We start from the raw sequence: 17,653 nt of genomic DNA on the forward strand, positions 1-17,653 counted from the left end.
ATGTATTTCGAATACAAAGAAAGAATGATCCTTTATTGAATGATTACATGATACCGGCACAAACACTGGTAGCAGTTACTTCTGTAAAATATCTGAGAGTATGACTGCGGAACGATACGAAGTGGAATGATCATATAAAATTAATTGTTGGTAAGACGGGTACCAGGTTGAGATTCATTGGGAGAGTCCTTAGAAAATGTAGTCCATCAACAAAGGAGGTGGCTCACAAAACACTAGTTCGACCTATACTCGAGTATTGCTCATCAGTGTGGGATCCGTACCAGGTCGGGTTGACAGAGAAGATCCAAAGAAGAGCGGCGCGTTTCGTCACAAGGTTATTTGATAAGCGTGATAGCGTTACGGAAATGTTTAGCAAACTCAAGTGGCAGACTCTGCAAGAGAGACGCTCTGCATTGCGGTGTAGCTTGCTGTCCATGTTTCGAGAGGGTACGTTTCTGGATGAGGTATCGAATATATTGCTTCCCCCTACTTATACCTCCAGAGGAGATCAAGAATGTAAAATTAGAGAGATTCGAGCGCGCACGGAGGCTTTCCGGCAGTTGTTCTTCCCGCGAGCCATACGCGACTGGAACAGGAAAGGGAGGTAATGACAGTCGCACGTAAAGTGCCCTCCACCACACACCGTTGGGTGGCTTGCGGAGTATAAATGTAGATGTAGAAATACTTCTGTCAGAGACCTGGCTCAAACCAAGTATTACCACAAGTTTGACAAATCTTGACAGCTACGTCATTCTAACACGTGACAGATGTAGGAGTGGTGGAGGGAGTGCACATGTCTGTTTTCTCACTTGAGACAATTACTGAAGGGTGAGACACACCTATGAGTTCTTTTTGCTCGGAAAGGAAAACTAGTGACATGTAAGCGAGCTCTGGAGAAACAGGAGCAATCTTGATAAATAAAGGATGATTCAACTGCCACAACCAATGGGTTTTATGCAACCCGCAATAACTTCAAAAACGATGCACATAATTTTAATATTCTCTCGCTCGCAACGTCCAAACTACACTGCAGCGCCAAGGAAACTGGTATAGGCAATCATATTGAAATACAGAGATATCTAAACAGGCACAACACGGCGCTGCCGTCAGCAACGCCTGTATAAGACAAGAAGTGTCTGGCGCAGTTATTAGATTAGTTACTGCTGCTACAATGGCAAGTTTTCGAGATTTAAATGACTTTGATTGTGGTTTTATATACCGCGCACGAACGATGGGACACAGGATCCCCGAGGTAGCGATGAAGTGGAGATTTTGTCATGCGACCATTTCATGAGTGCACCGTGAATATCAGGAATCCGGTAAAACATCAACTCTCCGACATTGCTACAGCCGGAAAAAGATCCTGGAAGAGTGGGACCAACGACGACCGAAGAGAATCGTTCAACGTGACGGAAGTGCAACCCTTCCACGAATTGCTGCCGATTTCAATGCTGGGCCATCGACAAGTGTCAGCGTGCGAAACATTCAACGAAACATCATCGATATGGGCTTTCGGAGCCGAAGGCCCACTCGTGTAGCCTTGATGACTGCACGACACAAAGCTTTACATCCCGCCTGGACCTGTTAACATCGACATTGGACTGTTGATGACTGGAACCATGTTGCCTGGTCCGACGAGTCTCATTACGAATTGTATCGAGGGGATGGGTGTGTACAGTTATGGAGACAACCTCATGAATCCATGGACCCTGCATGTCAGCAGGGGACTGCTCAAGCTGGTGGAGGCTCTGTAATGGTGTGGGGCGTGTGCAGTTGGAGTGATATGGGACCCCTGATACGTCTAAATACGACTCTGACAGGTAACACGGAGGTAAGCATCCTGTCTGATCACCTGCATACATTCATGTCCATTGTGCATTCCGACGGACTAGAGCAATTCCAGCAGGACAATGTGACACCCCACACATTCAGAATTGCTACATACTGGCTCCAGGAACACTTTTCTTAGATTAAACACTTCCACTGGCCACCGAACTCCCCAGAGCATGCCGAGCGAGGTGGCGCAGTGGTTAGACACTGGACTCGCATTCGGGAGGACGACGGTTCAATCCCGCGTCCGGCCATCCTGATTTAGGTTTTCCGTGATTTCCCTAAATCACTCCAGGCAAATGCCGGGATGGTTCCTCTGAAAGGGCACGGCCGTCTTCCTTCCCCATCCTTCCCTAATCCGATGAGACCGATGACCTCGCTGTCTGGTCTCCTTCCCCAAAAAACATCCCAACAACGACAACAACTCCCCAGAGCATACCTGGGATGCCTTGCAACGTGCTATTCAGAAGAGACCTCCATCTTACTCTTACGGATCTGTGGACAGCCATGCAGGATTCTTGGTGTCAATTCGCTGCAGCACTACTTCAGACATAAGTCGAGTCCATGCCACGTCGTATTGTGGCACTTCCGCGTGCTCGCGGGCGCCCTATACGATATAAGGCAACTGTATCAGTTTCATTGGCTCTTTAGTGTATAAGCCCCACGAAGAAAATGCACAAGACATTTTTACTGAAAATATAAAGTAGTTAAATTTTGTAACAGGGTACGTTGTCGCTGGAGTCCATAGTTTGCTTGTTATCCAAGAAAAATACATTTGAAGGTCACTTTAGTAAGTTTTACATGAGTAATTCGAAAATTGTGGCCTCTAACGAAAACGAATTCCGAAACAAAATTTAACTCTATTACATTTGCTACAAAATCTTGCATGTGATATTTTAAGGTGTTGATGATTGCATAAAACCCATCGGTAGGCTAGCTAAATCACCCTGTATTCAATTTTCTATCTCCTCCATAAAGTTGGGGCTGGAATGCACGAAGGGGTGATTCTTTAACGCTTTTTGTAACTTCAAAGTGCAGATTGAAAAATTTCATTGAACAGCATAGTTCTATACAGCACAAATGAAACACCGGGTGGAGTCCCTTAAAGTAGTGCCTGTCAGTTTATTTGAAATCGGTTGGCAATTCATTGTTCATGATGGAAGATGAGGAACGTAAAGCTGAAATACATATGTTTCAGTGAAAATATTTTTCCTGTATTGTTAATGGTTGTTGCAGTAGACTAGCTCGTTGCTGATTGCCATATAACAGACAGGTTGAACTGGTAGCATTGTCGTATTCTTTTATGATGAAGCCTGTGCTACATAATTTGTAAATTACTTACGAATTGATTGTCAGTACGATGTTCTTTAGCTATTTCTACGTTCACTAGTCGATTACTGGTATATTTTAAAAATTTAGTTTTATTAGCTTCTGACGAAAAATTGCCTTTATCGTCCAAAGCTTGTCGTTTGCAATTAATTCGACACAACATGGGAATCAATCGAATTCTATAGATACCTGCTTAACAGTTTTAATGAAGAAAGGGAGGGTGTTCCAGTCATATTTCACGATATTTCACGATACTGTATCTTGTATATGAATGAAGAAAGACACTTTTGATGGATTTTAAATTATGCATCGAAACTAAAAGCTTTTCTTGGCATTAGTTGTAGTCTGCAGATTCTTATTGCTTTGACGGCGGCTTCGTCTGCAGCTACCTCGCCTAGTTTTATTGTAGATATTATCTGTTCCATAATTTAGGACATTAGACAGTTTTCACCTTTGAGTTACATCGCTGCATTGGGATTTTTCATTTCCTTAAGGTACTGTTTAAAAATGATTTGTAGAAGAAATTCTGAGTAAGTTTTGATAATAAACATACCAAACTAAACTTTTTTTACAGAAATCTCCATAAATTCACATATTTTTTACGTCAAGTATTCTTCTGTTAGCTTTAAATGATAGTCTTCGACAGACATATAGTGTAAATAGCAGCAACATCTTCTGCTATACATTTTGAAAAAGATCGACGTTGCTGTTCAATGTTATAATCATACAGTACGAGGGACGTTCAGTAAGTAATTTAACACATTTTTTCCTGAAAGCAGGTTGGTTTTATTCAGGATTCCAATACCCCATATCATTTTCCTCTCTTTTGGTTACAAAACCTCGTTTTCAACATCTCCGTTCAATGCGACGGCCTTACGCCGCCTTACGTAGAGGGCCTCTATGCCCTCATGGTACCGCTCTACTGGTCAAAGTCGGAGCCAACGTCTTGCTGCAACAATAACCTCCCCATCGTCCACTTTCTGATTCCCGCGGAGTGCGTCCTTCATTGGGGCAAACGGATATCGGAAGGAGCGACATCCGGGCTATAGGGGGGGGGGGGGTGAGGAAGAACAGTAAAAAGAAATTCTGCAAGCTTCTATCAGGCTGCAGACTTGTCAAAGGCATTGCACTGCCATTGAGAAAGAGAAGTTCGTTTGAATTTTTGTGCCTACGAACACGCTAAAATCGTTTCTTCAACATCCTGCGGATAGTTCAGTGGACTTCAGAGTTCACTGTTGCACCATGATCGAGGACATCAAACAGATTAGCCCATTTAGAATCCCAGAAGACCGTTGCTATAACTTTACTGGCTGAAGGTGTGTGCCTCTGAACTTTTTCTTCGGGAGAGAAGTCAATGACAACTCTTTTTTGCTTGGAACGCACCTCAGTTACAACAGCCCTTTTGAAAGCTACGATACTGCCGCCATCCATCCTTCAAGGCTGAAACGGGGATATACCACGATGACCCCACAACAAATTCCACATATGTCAAGCGAAATTGGCGAAAAATATATGTTGCATTACTTATTGTACGCTCCTCGTAATAAAATTCACTGTTGCTGTTTTGGCTGTTATCCATTTGCGAGTAGAGTACAGGGAAAATTTTGTGCTTCAGAGTTTGTCACTTATTTTCAAAAATATTTGAAGTTGTTGGCATCATTCGCATAAATAACATGGGACTACTACACACGTTCACTGTTTGATGGCATGCATAAATAGTTTTAACAGTCACAGAAGACAATGTTATCTTTCAAAACGTTTTATATGACTACAAACCGCAGCTACGAACAATTTTTTAATTATTACTTCACGTTAACGATGTTCCTTGGAGTTCCAGATCTGAATTGGAAGGTTTCTTTTGGCACACTAACGCGGCTGTTAATAATAGTTGCAGCACTTTGTACATTAGTACACGTACATTTATGCGGCCACATATATCTTGTATTGATTTTTCTGTTGCATTTCCTGTGAGCGTTTTAGTTAGCTCTGAAGCCGAGATTTAAGTTCTGAGAGAGAAATAGAGACTGAATTTCTAGAATTACTGTTCTCCATTGTATTCCATAATGGAGCTGTATGCTCCAATTCAGGTAAAAAATGAAATACAAACATCTCCGTTATTGGTTATGCGATAATTGCACATATCTTAACGCTGGACGAAAGTAGTTACATACCTTGCGAATGTTGTTTTTCGTTTTAAGCTGATATATGAGATTACAGATACTGTCGTACTGCAAGAGCACATTTGAAATGAGTGCCACGAAATGCCATGTGGTGTCACTGTTATCGTGCTATCAGGTATAGTGGCCACACTTCTCGCGAATTCTGTGTGATTGCCGATAAAAATATACACAAATTCGTAGGAGGCTAGCAGATGGTGTGATAAGAGCCACAATGCCATCCGAGTGCATTGCACTGATTTCGTGACGGGACGATCTCTATCTCTTCGTTGTTACCCAGCAACACCGCAATCGTGATTCAAACTAACCACACTGGACAGTTCTGTGTTTCAAGTTGCACCTGATGGTGACGACAAGACATACGACCGAAACATTGCGTCATATGGGGGCTTAGTACTCATTAACGTCGACTCCAAGGTAACCTGAAGTAGTCAATATAAGCTGCATCATTTCATTATATTTATTCACCGGTAATTTCAATGTATTACTCCTGTGCTACTAACTGTATTCGCTATAAATTTCGCAGGCAGCATCCACGTATGCCACTAAATGCACCGTGATATCATAAACATTGAGATGTGTGGAAAGCTCCCGCATTGTGCATGACGTTTAAATTTATTACTTCTTTGCCACAAACTATATTCAGGATTTATTTCGGTGACAGTATCCACATATTCTGCTGAATGTATCTACAAAATCATTGAGACACAGGGATATCTTAATAGACCCAAAGCCAGCAGTCCTCTTAAGATGTACTCTTGCACTTCATCCGCCGGAGCCCTCCAGATGCAATTTGACAAAGCGAATAACTTCTGGGTTCAAAATGGTTCAAATGGCTCTGAGCACTATGGGACTTAACATCTGAGGTCATCAGTCCCCTAGAACTTAGAACTACTTAAACCTAACTAACCTAAGGACATCACACACATCCATGCCCGAGGCAGGATTCGAACCTGCGACCGTAGCAGTCGCGCGGTTCCAGACTGAAGCGCCTAGAACCGCTCGGCCACCGCGGCCGGCTTAACTTCTGGGGTTAGCATGGTTAACGCGGTAACATCTTGCGGCATGAACTTCGCTTGCAATGAGAATTACTAAGGAATACGATGCTTTATGATTAAGACACTGGTTCCTTACTCGGGAGGATAAGGATTCAAATCTTCGGTTGGTTATCGTGATTTAGCCTCGCTAAAATCGCTTAAGATGAATGTCCACATGGTTGCATTATAAATGACACCATCGATTTTCATACCCATTGTTTTTAACTCAAGGTTGATTCTATCGGGAAAGTTGTGCGCAGCAACTATGGTGTATTTCAAAAACGGAAAATAAATTCAGCAATCAGTCGCAAATTCTTTCTATGCTTCTTTTGAACATGTAGATTTCAGCTGTTGAATAGCTATCCTCAGTGCTAAAAATACAAGAAAATATCCACGAATCAGTAACTGAAAAATGAAAGCTAAAACTACATTTTACGATAGTAGTGACAACGTCGATTTATATAGACTTGTTAAGCTTGTGACAAGACATGTTACTATATGACTTTAACTTATACATAGCCTGACTCCAACGGAGATTGTTCCTTTCAAAGCAGTACCAGCAGCCACAGCTTACCTTATACGGGTAGAGCAACCACTAGCATCGATGAAAAACTGCCAGTTCACTTCTTTTAAATTTTAATAACAATTTTGTACAATAAACTGAACTGTTAATTTTACGTTCATGTTAGTGTTAATAGAAGGCATGGTTGTACTCGTATGACGTAAGCTTTTCCTACTTGTGCTGCCCTGTAAACAACAGCCTCAGTTAGGATCTGACTATGTACATGTTAAAGTCGTATAGTAACATGTGTTGTGACAAGCTTGATAAGTCTATGTGACTCGATTTAAACGGTACGTTACCTAATATGTTGTCATTACTCTTATAAAACGTGGTTTTAGTTTACATTGTCCAGTTAATGATTCATGTATATTCCCTTGTATTTTTAGCACTGGATAGATGAAATATAGATCTGCAATAAAAATACAAATTGGATTAAAGTGTGATTGCTGATTTCTTTTTTGAGGCATTGGTTTCCAATTCGAGCTCATGCTCCATCGCTAGTGACTGGATGCCCGTGGTTGTTTTGGTCACCAACACTAAACTTGGTTCTCCATCCCTGTCGCTTACCAGCTGTCCATGTCAGCTGAACTGAATATGACTGCCGTATATCACGTCATCGACATTCTACTTCACGTACTCACATATAGGCCTACTGTAAACTCTTCACAATAAACTGTCATCACATATTAAGTAATTTTCGGCAATCGGTCTGTGTAATTACTTGCACGTATTCGCTTCTACAATGACCGTGTGCCCTGTCCATTCCGACTACTTCATAGGATTGGAAATAATAGCCTACCAGTAGCAGAAGTAAAGTTTTATTTACCGTTTACGATACTTTCGAGAAATATAAATTTGTCGTCTTTGGAAGGAAAATGGACATATGAACAAATTATTATAATATAGTTACGAATCTCAATGTGAGAAGGAAGCAAATTCGACAAACAACAAATAAAAATTGTTTTAGAAAGCATACGCACTGGTAGAATCGCAAATAACAAAAATGGACTTTAGAACCGTAAGGTTCTTGTCCAGTATAATGTGCATGTCACCTACAAATATCCACAGTTAAAATGTATAGTTAAGGTAGCAGCCTAATACTGTAGGGTTTATTCGTAAAACTTTAAAATAAAACACACCTGATATTGGATCCAACAGACATTTAGTATGGCACATACAAGGTTAGTGATATAAGCCGACTGACCAAAATGTGCAGGCACTGGCAATCAGTAAACTGTGGTAGGTGGCGCTTACTGGGCGAACGAGAGTTCACATAGCCGCACCAAGCAACCAATTCCTGATTCAGCCAATAAAATGGTTAATAGCTGCGATTAAAACAGAATAAGACTAATGAAAATAGCGTAAAGAGGAGAAGGGGAAGGAGGGGACAAGGGGGAGGGGCGTTATAGTCACATGACACGTAAAGAGCAAGAAGACTCAGGTAAACAGTGCTAATTGTTTGCATATGAGTGCATAAAGCGGCATGAGAAGAAATTGTAAATAAATACGGGGATGTGCTAAGTAACAGCACATGAAGCCAGTACACTTCGTAAAACATGTTAATTTAATGTAAAAAAGGCATAAATACATAGAACCGTATAATCAGTATGTAACTAACCTGAAAGAAAGGATCCTCATAAAAACAATTTAGCAAATTAAAATATACGTGAAAATGCGAGAGGGCATTGAGGTAATTATAACGTATGAAGTAATATACTAGGGAAAGTAGTCGTGAATGATAAAGCATACTATGTCAAAAAAAAATTGAAATTAGATGGAAGCAGCATTCTGAGGAAAGCAAACTAAATAATTTTTAAATTGTTAGAATAGCGAATAAAACTAAAGTTCGCAAAACCGCACTAAACAGAACGTTCACAAAAAAGTTGTTGTGCATTATAATGTACGCCATATGAAATTACAGAACTCAAAATATGCCTCATAAATGGAAATAGAATTCTGAGTAAATCAAGCAGCACGCGAAGGTTTTACTCAGAATTGCCTTGTAGTGGAATTGAAAGATGTTTTGATTTTAAATCATACGACGAAAAAGGAAAACGTATTATCGAAAGGATATCCTTTCTTTCAGGAGTGCCAGTTCTGCAAGGTTCGCAGGAGAGCTTCTGTAAAGTTTGCAAGGTAGGAGACGAGGTACTGGCAGAAGTAAAGCTGTGAGTACCGGCCGTGAGTCGTGCTTCGGTAGCTCAGTTGGCAGAGCAATTGCCCGCGAAAGGCAAAGGTCCCGAGTTCGTGTCTCTGTCGGGAACACAGTTTTAATCTGCCAGGAAGTTTCATATTGTACGTCAGTGTTTATTTACGGATATAAACTTTACAATTATGAAATAGTTTCAGAATTAAAGCTAGTAAAGGGGTAGAATGTTATCTGTTCCGCGAAATAACTCATTTCTAATGAAAGAAAAAAGAAAAAGAAAGTAAGAAATTGTTATCTGACCAACTGTAAAAAGTTTCTTAACTTAAAAAATCAGCTTTTTTGACGAGTACAGTATTTGATTAAGGGTTTGGAACATAATTCGACAACTTATTCAAATTGAGTACAATTGCAGTTTCTTATTCTATTCCACCAGATAGCTAAAACAGAGCAGAAAACAGTTACTGTCGATCAGGAATTTTTGAAATGTCGGGTAGTCAAATTACCCATTCTTATTTTAGCCAATACCAATTACTGGCCATCTTTGAGCCCAGCTGTTGTTCTGTTTGTTAGTTCAATTTTTACTTGCAGTTGAATTTAATGAAAGTGTTGCCGTTTATTGTTTTTGTGCCGTGTGCAGTGGTGATGGTTTCTAATTATGGATAATTTTGCAACATGAAAGAAGAGGAAAACCGATTTCGATTCGTCCACTAGCTTTATGGTAACTTGAAAATATGTACGCTCTGCTATAAAAGTCTAGTTACCTATCTATAGCTGTGTGATGTTAGCATTGGAGTCGTTATTTGGAGGCTAGTAGAACTTTGGTGTTGCAATATTTCAGTATTTCACAAGACAGCGGAGCGCTAAATGTCATTACAAATAACGTTAAACTAAAATCACTGCTTAAAAATGCACTTGGATTTGTCTGTGTTGCCCAAAAACGGCGTTGATCAACAAAATATCACCCAAATGCTGATGGTTGTATATCTTTAAAAAGTTGCTCAATATTCTATCATTAGTGGCATAAATGGCAAAATATCGCCCAGTCTTGTCACGCGGATGGTACTCAATTACGAAAACCAGTTCCGATACGGAATGATGCGGAGGAGTTTGTGGAGAGCGGGATGGATATGTGATGACAGTACATTCCATAGTCCGTTCGTTTCTAAAAAAAAATTTCTCGGCGGGCTGTTTGAATTCGTCCGAGGAATCTACGCATTGCATCCATCCCTCCCTCTTTCGTCCAAGCTGTATTTTCCCCCTTATAATAGCCTACTATAATAGCTAATTGAGGCCCAAAATTCCAGGTACAAGTAAATCCCAAAATGTGAGTGCATTCATGTACTATCAAATGACTGAACATGCACAATTAACGAAAAACCATGCACGGTTAGAATTCAGTCTTCTGTTATGATGCATTTGATTTTGTTTTAGAACCAGTTTTTCTGATTCTCCGCCGGCTTGGTGTAGCTTTGCGTGTTGAGCCTATGAGCTAGCGATCACTGCATTCGGGAGATGAGGTGGGGTTTGAACCCATCCACCGGCAATCTTGAAAATGATTTCCGTGGGTTCACATTTTCAATTTAGAAATATTCCGTGGTGGTACCTTACTATAGGCCACAGCCAATTTCCTGACAGATTCCAATTTGCCTATAGTCTTCTGCTTAAATTAAAAGAGCTGCAGCAAAGGTAAGCCGAGCACCTCTTCGGAGACACCCACTATTAAAATCCAAATGATAAATGAGTAATACTAGAATTTCTTCGCATTTAGGAAGATGCATTTGTCTGCCGGGACATTCTTGAATGCAGAAAATGATATTTCTTACATTGCAGGAAGTGACAGATGCATACTTAAATGATAAAATTTGGGAAATACCGATTACATTTTAACCATCAGAAATTATTCTAGCTTCTCTGTCGATCAGATATCATTTCATTCCAGAATCCCTGTCAGTAATAATCACGGTACCCCAGAAAATTAGCACTCGTGCATTCCTGATAATTTCCTCAGGTCAAATCCAGACTGAAAGAAGAAGAGTGTAAAATGACATTGGAGTGTGAAGGGATAAAGGAGCTTGACTGCTTCTTAGTGGTTTATCAAAATGCAGGACTTCTAAGTAATGGAATTATATCTCCGCTGGTGAAAGCCCTAGATCATATTCAAATAAAATGGTTCATCGCTCTTTATGGAAATTTTCAGAATAAACGAAAACCATGAATCTTTTTCAGGTCCTCTTTAACAAATCGGATCCCTCTTTTGTCATAATCTTGGTTACGTCCTTGGTCCCTACAGTGTGCTACTACCTAACCTTGTTGTTTCTATCGCAATTTATACCGTAACTGCTGATCGGCAGGAGGTGCGCTAACCTTAGGGTTGCAGCACTGGTTGGAAGTAAGCACATATTCCCCTTTTGCAGTCCCCACAGCACGCGGCAGCAACGTCACTGTTCCTCGACTCCGTGTCTCCCCCCCCCCCCCCCCTACGGCCACTCCACCTGCCCATGACACGGTCCGTAACCAAGACTTATTGTTGTTTCCACTTTTCAAGTCTCTGTGTGTACATAGGCGCTAAGTTAAAATCATTGCAACAAATATATCTACTGTAGTATGGAAATATTTTGAGAAAGGTGATAAGGATTTATGTAAATAAGCTCTGTTTCAAGACTGACACTTGACAGTAAATACCGTCGTTAGCACGTTAGGTGCTATTGTTTAAGAAGAAGCAGATACAAAATGTAATCAAAGCAGTTAACGGCTACTGCAGAACATGATTAGTGGGGAATTCATGATGTATTACTTTCAATACAGTAGAAATAAAGCTCTACCACAGTAAGACACTAAGCCCAAATAACCAGGATTTACACTATGTGATCAAAAGTATCCGGACATCTCGCTGAGAATGACTTACAAGTTCGTGGCGCCACCCATCGGTAATTCTGGAATTCTTAGCCTTGATGACAGCCTCCAATCTTGCCGGCATACGTTCAAGCAGGTGCTGAAAGGTTTGCTAGGGAATGGCCGCCCATTCTTCACGGAGCGCTGCACTGAGGAGAGGTATCGATGTCAGTCGGTGAGGCCTGGCACGAAGTCGGCATTCCAAAACATCCCAAAGGTGTTCTATAGGATTCAGGTCAGGACTCTGTGCAGGCCAGTCCATTGCAGGGACGTTATTGTCGTGTAAACATTCCGTCACAGGCCGTGCATTATGAACAGGTGCTCGATCGTGTTGAAAGAGGCAAGCCCCATCCCCGAATTGCTCTTCAACAGTGCGAAGGAAGAAAGGTGCTTAAAACAACAATGAAGGCCTGTGCTGTGATAGCGCCACGCAAAACAACACGGGGTGCAAGCCCCCTCCATGAGAAACACGACTACACTGTAACACGACCGCCTCCCAATTTTACTGCTGGTACTACACACGATGCCAGATGACGTTCACCGGGCATTAGCCAGACCTACACCCTGCCATCGTATCGCAACACTGTGTACCGTGATTCGTCACTCCACACGACGTTTTTCCACTGTTCAGTCGTCCAATATTTACGCTCCTTACACCAAGCGAGGCATCGTTTGGTATTTACCGGCGTGATGTGCCCCTTATGAGCAGCCGCTCGACCGTGAAATCCAAGTTTTCTCACCTCCTGCCTAACTGTCATAGTACTTGCAGTGGATCCTGATGCAGTTTGGAATTACTGTGTGACGGTGTGGATAGATGTCTGCATATTACACATTACGACCCTCTTCAACTCTCGGCGGCCTCTGTCAGTCAACAGACGACGTCGGCCTGTACGCTTTTGTGCTGTACGTGTCTCTTCACGTTTCCACTTCACTATCACATCGGAAAAAGTTGACCTAGGGATGTTTAGGAGTGTGGAAATCTTGCGTGCAGACGTATGATACGAGTGACACCCAATCACCTGACCACGTTTTAAGTCCGTGAGTTCTGCGGAGCGCCCCTTTCTGGTCTCTCACGACGTCTAATGACTACTGAGGTCGCTGACATGGAGTACCTGGCAGTAGGCGGCAGCACAATGCACCTAATTAAAAAAAGTATGTTTTTGGGGGTGTCCAGATACTTTTGATCACGTAGTGTATCTCTGAAGACCGACTTTACTTACATCGACCTGTAATCAACCAAAAAACTTCTCGTTTGCAATTCTGGAACGACAACGAGGCTGTGAATCCTGTAACACAACATCTAATGGAATAACCGTTTATTAGGGTACAGTTAATCGATAAAGTTAAACGATTCATTTAAATAATCGATAAGGCTCTTACTAATCATCACCATCTCTACTGTAATGACTATCAGCTGCGCTAGCGGTGCTGTAATTCAAAGAGAACCAACTACTGCGGAAAGGTTACGTCCCTCCTTGATAAGCAGAACGGAAAGCCTACATTGACGCTGCGATTATTTCCCTCCAACTTCCCTTTCATTACTATTTTCAGCAACAACGTTTTTCTCCACCATCCTACTCCTTTGTTCCATTAGGCTCCTTATTAGATATTTCCTTTCGATGACCCGATCCTTCTTCGTTCCATACTCGACGGATCTAATGGATTTACAACAGTCTCCTGCAACACCACATCGTTTCTTTTCCGTTTTCCCCACAGTTGAAGTTCCACAGCCAACAGAGCTAGGTTCCAAACTTAGCTTTTCATGAATATTTTTGTACTCTCGAGTTTTACATTTTAGAATGTCAGTAGCTATTTGTGTTGTGTCTAGACAAGACAGTCTAGACACAAGGCGAGGAAGCCGAAAGGGCACGCGTCAACTCACGCAGGCTTGCTTATGTCTGAAACAGGATACGTGATGAATGCTATAAAGAAAAGTACGTAGCTGCGGTTATACTTAACTTTAATCCATCATTTGTATACAGCATTCTTGATGATACAAGTGAGACTCTCAGATATGGTTAATGGCGCCTTGCTAGGTCGTAGCCATGGACTTAGCTGAAGGCTATTCTAACTATCTCTCGGCAAATGAGAGAAAGGCTTCGTCAGTGTAGTCGCTAGCAAAGTCGTCGTACAACTGGGACGAGTGCTAGTACCTCTCTCTAGACCTGCCGTGTGGTGGCGCTCGGTCTGCAAGTACTGACAGTGGCGACACGCGGGTCCGACATGTACTAATGGACCGCGGCCGATTTAAAGCTACCACCTAGCAAGTGTGGTGTCTGGCGGTGACACCACAATTTGTTTACGTAGAAAGCCGTTTTGCCTTGTGAACTTCTTGCAACTAGCTCTTCCTTGAATATTTTTTCTTTACCTGTTATGCGTCCAAGACAGCAAAATATGCCCATCTCTTCAAGTGTCTCTTGTCCTATTTTTACAATGAAGCCGTCCAGCATGTACGCTTGCTCCACCCACCAATTTGTTTACATTCTACTGAAGGTGACAGCACACGTTCTGCTTCATTCAACAACCATCTTAGTTCCTGTTCACTTTCGGCGGCCACAACCGAGTCGTCAGTGAACCGAAACTACTGGCCTTAATTTCCTCTTCAATATAGAAATTACATAAAAATTTTTGCAATGAACAATCCTGCTTTACACTTTGACTGATTTTAGCCCCTTGTACCATCATGTCAAGTACTCCAGTTTCCACTTTTTCTCCAGTCTGACTGGTTTGATCCGACCAGCCACGGACTCATGTCTTTTGCAGACCTTTATATCTCAGAAGCAGCATTTTCACCCAACCTCTTCAGTCATTTCTTGGATGCATTCCAATCTCTGCCTTCCCCTACACTTTTTGCCCTCTGCAGGTCCATCTAGAACGAAGCAACATACTCCCTAACGTCTTAAAATATGTCCTACCATACTGTCCCCTCTTTTAGTCAGTGTTTTCCGCACGTTCGTCTCCTTGCCGATTCTCTGAAGAACGTCCTCATTTCTTATCAGTCCCCCTAATTTCCAACAGCCTTCTGTAGCAATTCATCTCAGACACACCGATTCTGTTCTTTTCTGGTTTCCCCACTGTTCACAATTCACTTTCAATCAATGCTGTGCTCCAAATATACTACATCCTCAGGAATTTCTTCCTCAAATTAAGACCGATGTTGGATGCTAGTAGACTTCTTTCGGCCAAGAATGATCTTTTTGTCTATGATTCTGTGCTTATTATGTCCTCCTTGTTTGATACGCCACATATTACTTCACACCCAGTGTAGTAGACTCTCTTCACTTCATGGCCACCAATTTTGAAGTCAACTTAATCGGTTATCTCTTTCTGGTACTCCTCATTAGTTTCGTCTTTCACTGATTTACTCCCAGTCTACCGTGCGTACTCAGCAGACTGTTCATTCCATTCGACATGACCTGTAGTTTCTCCTTTCTTAACATTGTTATCCTTTCACCCTAAATTTTAATTCCATTCCTGAACTTTTATTTCCGTCGTTGCTCTTTTTATGTACAGACAGAACAGTCGTAGACAAAGACTACATCCATGTCTTACACCCCTTTTCATCTGTGCGCTTCGTTCTTGGTCCTCCATTCTTATTTTTTTCCTCTTGGTTTTCGCACACACTGTATATTACCATACTTCCCAGTAGTGCCAGGCACTTTATTGTGAATAGTAGAGTAATCACGTAGATGTTGATGTATATCGTCCACCTATTTTTCTGATGATTTCGAACATCTTACACCATTTACGGCGTCGAATGTCGTACGCTTTTTCTACATCCACAAATCTTTTCCAGGTATCTTGGCGTTTCTTCAGTCTTGCTTCCCTTATCAAGCGCATAGTCGCAATTGCCTCTCTGATTTCTTACATATTGTAAAGTCGTCATCAGACAGATCCTCAGTTTTCTTTTCCATGGTATGTATTATTCTTGTCAGTAACTTGGATTCAACAGATGTTGACTGTGCGATAGTTCTCGCACTTTGTTGTCCATGCTGTCTTCGGGATTGTGTGTGTGGTGTCACCGCCAGACACCACACTTGCTAGGTGGTAGCCTTTAAATCGGCCGCGGTCCGCTAGTATACGACGGACCCGCGTTCGCCACTGTCAGTGGTTGCAGACCGAGCGCCGCCACGCGGCAGGTCTAGAGAGACTTCCTAGCCCTCGCCCCAGTTGTACAGCCGACTTTGCTAGCGATGGTTCACTGACAAATTACGCTCTCATTTGCCGGGACGATAGTTAGCATAGCCTTCAGCTACGTCATTTGCTACAACCTAGCAAGGCGCCATTATCATTTGCTATTTATCTTGTGATGCATGTACCGTCAGACCGATGTTCACCAATTATGGATTAAAGTTAAGTATTCCAGAAGCTACGTACCTTTTTTACTAGACTCAACTCCTATAACTGTTCCAGACCTCACGCCAGCCTGCGTGAGCTTAAACGCGTGCCTTTCGGCTTCCTCGCATAGTGGCTTGGTTGTCTTGCCAAGTCACAACAGTGTGGACGATATTTTCTTCCGAACGTGTCGCAAGTTCTACACATTAACTTCAATGGTCATTAAGGTAACGTTTTTTCATTTGAAAATACTAAAATATTACGCTCGTGGACATGAAATATGTGGGAGGTGTAAGTTTAACAAGTGAGAATTACTGATAAGAGCTGATAACTGCGTTACTTAGATCTCGAAGTGTATAGGACTGTGATATTGTTCTTCAGGGCTGTATAAGTAGAAACTAACATTTTAAGCAATCGAGTCTGATATACACTGCAAGTGAAGTTTAAACACACAGAGGAAACACACCGTCACGGAAACTAAAACATAGATATTTTTATTCACAGCAGATAGCACACTGGGCTCGAATTCTGGAAGACGCGTCAGGCCATCCTGATCCAGGTTTCCCGTGATTTCCCTAAATCGCTTGAGGCAAATGTGGGGATGGTTCCTCAGAAAGGGCAAGGCCGCTTTCTTCCTCCATCCTTCCCTAATCTGACTTGTGCTCCGTCTCTAATGATCTCGTTGTCTTCGGGACATTAAACGCTAATCTCCTCCTCCCATTTTTATTCAGTCACCAAATGTACTTGCTTTATTATCTAATTTGATATAACAACTAAATGAAAGCATACTCCAACTGGTCTGTTGTCGGTTAAAATGAATCCCAACATTTTTCTACCGCAGTGCTTATTCACTTACTGTCTGTTAGAGGTAAGCGTTACTTGCTCAAACACATGGCGTAACCTCTCTGAATCCCACTACACATCAACAGATTTATATTACGTGCCACTGATTCGTAATAACCGATAAACCAACATTTATGGTATTTATTGAAATGTAAAAATCAGTTTGACTGTATTGCAGGTTCTAGTTTCTTTACGCTACGTAAGCGACGTCAACGTAATAGATGTAAAGTTTGATTGCAAATATAATAATTAATGAGAACAGACGATTGCGAGAAGTATTTCCATCCGACATTCAATATCTGGCGTTTTAAAACTGCTTGATTAATGTCAATTGTTTTTTGTTCTGTTTTAGTTATCTGTATGAAATAGCAAATAAAACTAAAATGTATTCAATTTGAATAATTTTTCAAATTATGTTGCCAAATTGTCAATCAAGTACTCACTCGTCACAAAAGCTGATTGGTTACATTATGAAACCCTCTACAGTTGATCAGATAAC

The 17,653-nt window shown here is 41.6% G+C and overlaps 1 protein-coding gene across 1 annotated transcript in view; it reads left to right on the plus strand.

Annotated features, from left to right (window-relative positions):
• Positions 1–17,653, plus strand: part of LOC126148844 (ras-related and estrogen-regulated growth inhibitor-like) — a 167,943-nt gene that overhangs the window by 139,211 nt on the left and 11,079 nt on the right. The gene's annotated exons all lie outside the window — the stretch shown is intronic.

This window comes from Schistocerca cancellata, chromosome 2 (genome assembly GCF_023864275.1).
Source record: "Schistocerca cancellata isolate TAMUIC-IGC-003103 chromosome 2, iqSchCanc2.1, whole genome shotgun sequence".
Lineage (NCBI taxonomy): Eukaryota > Metazoa > Arthropoda > Insecta > Orthoptera > Acrididae > Schistocerca > Schistocerca cancellata.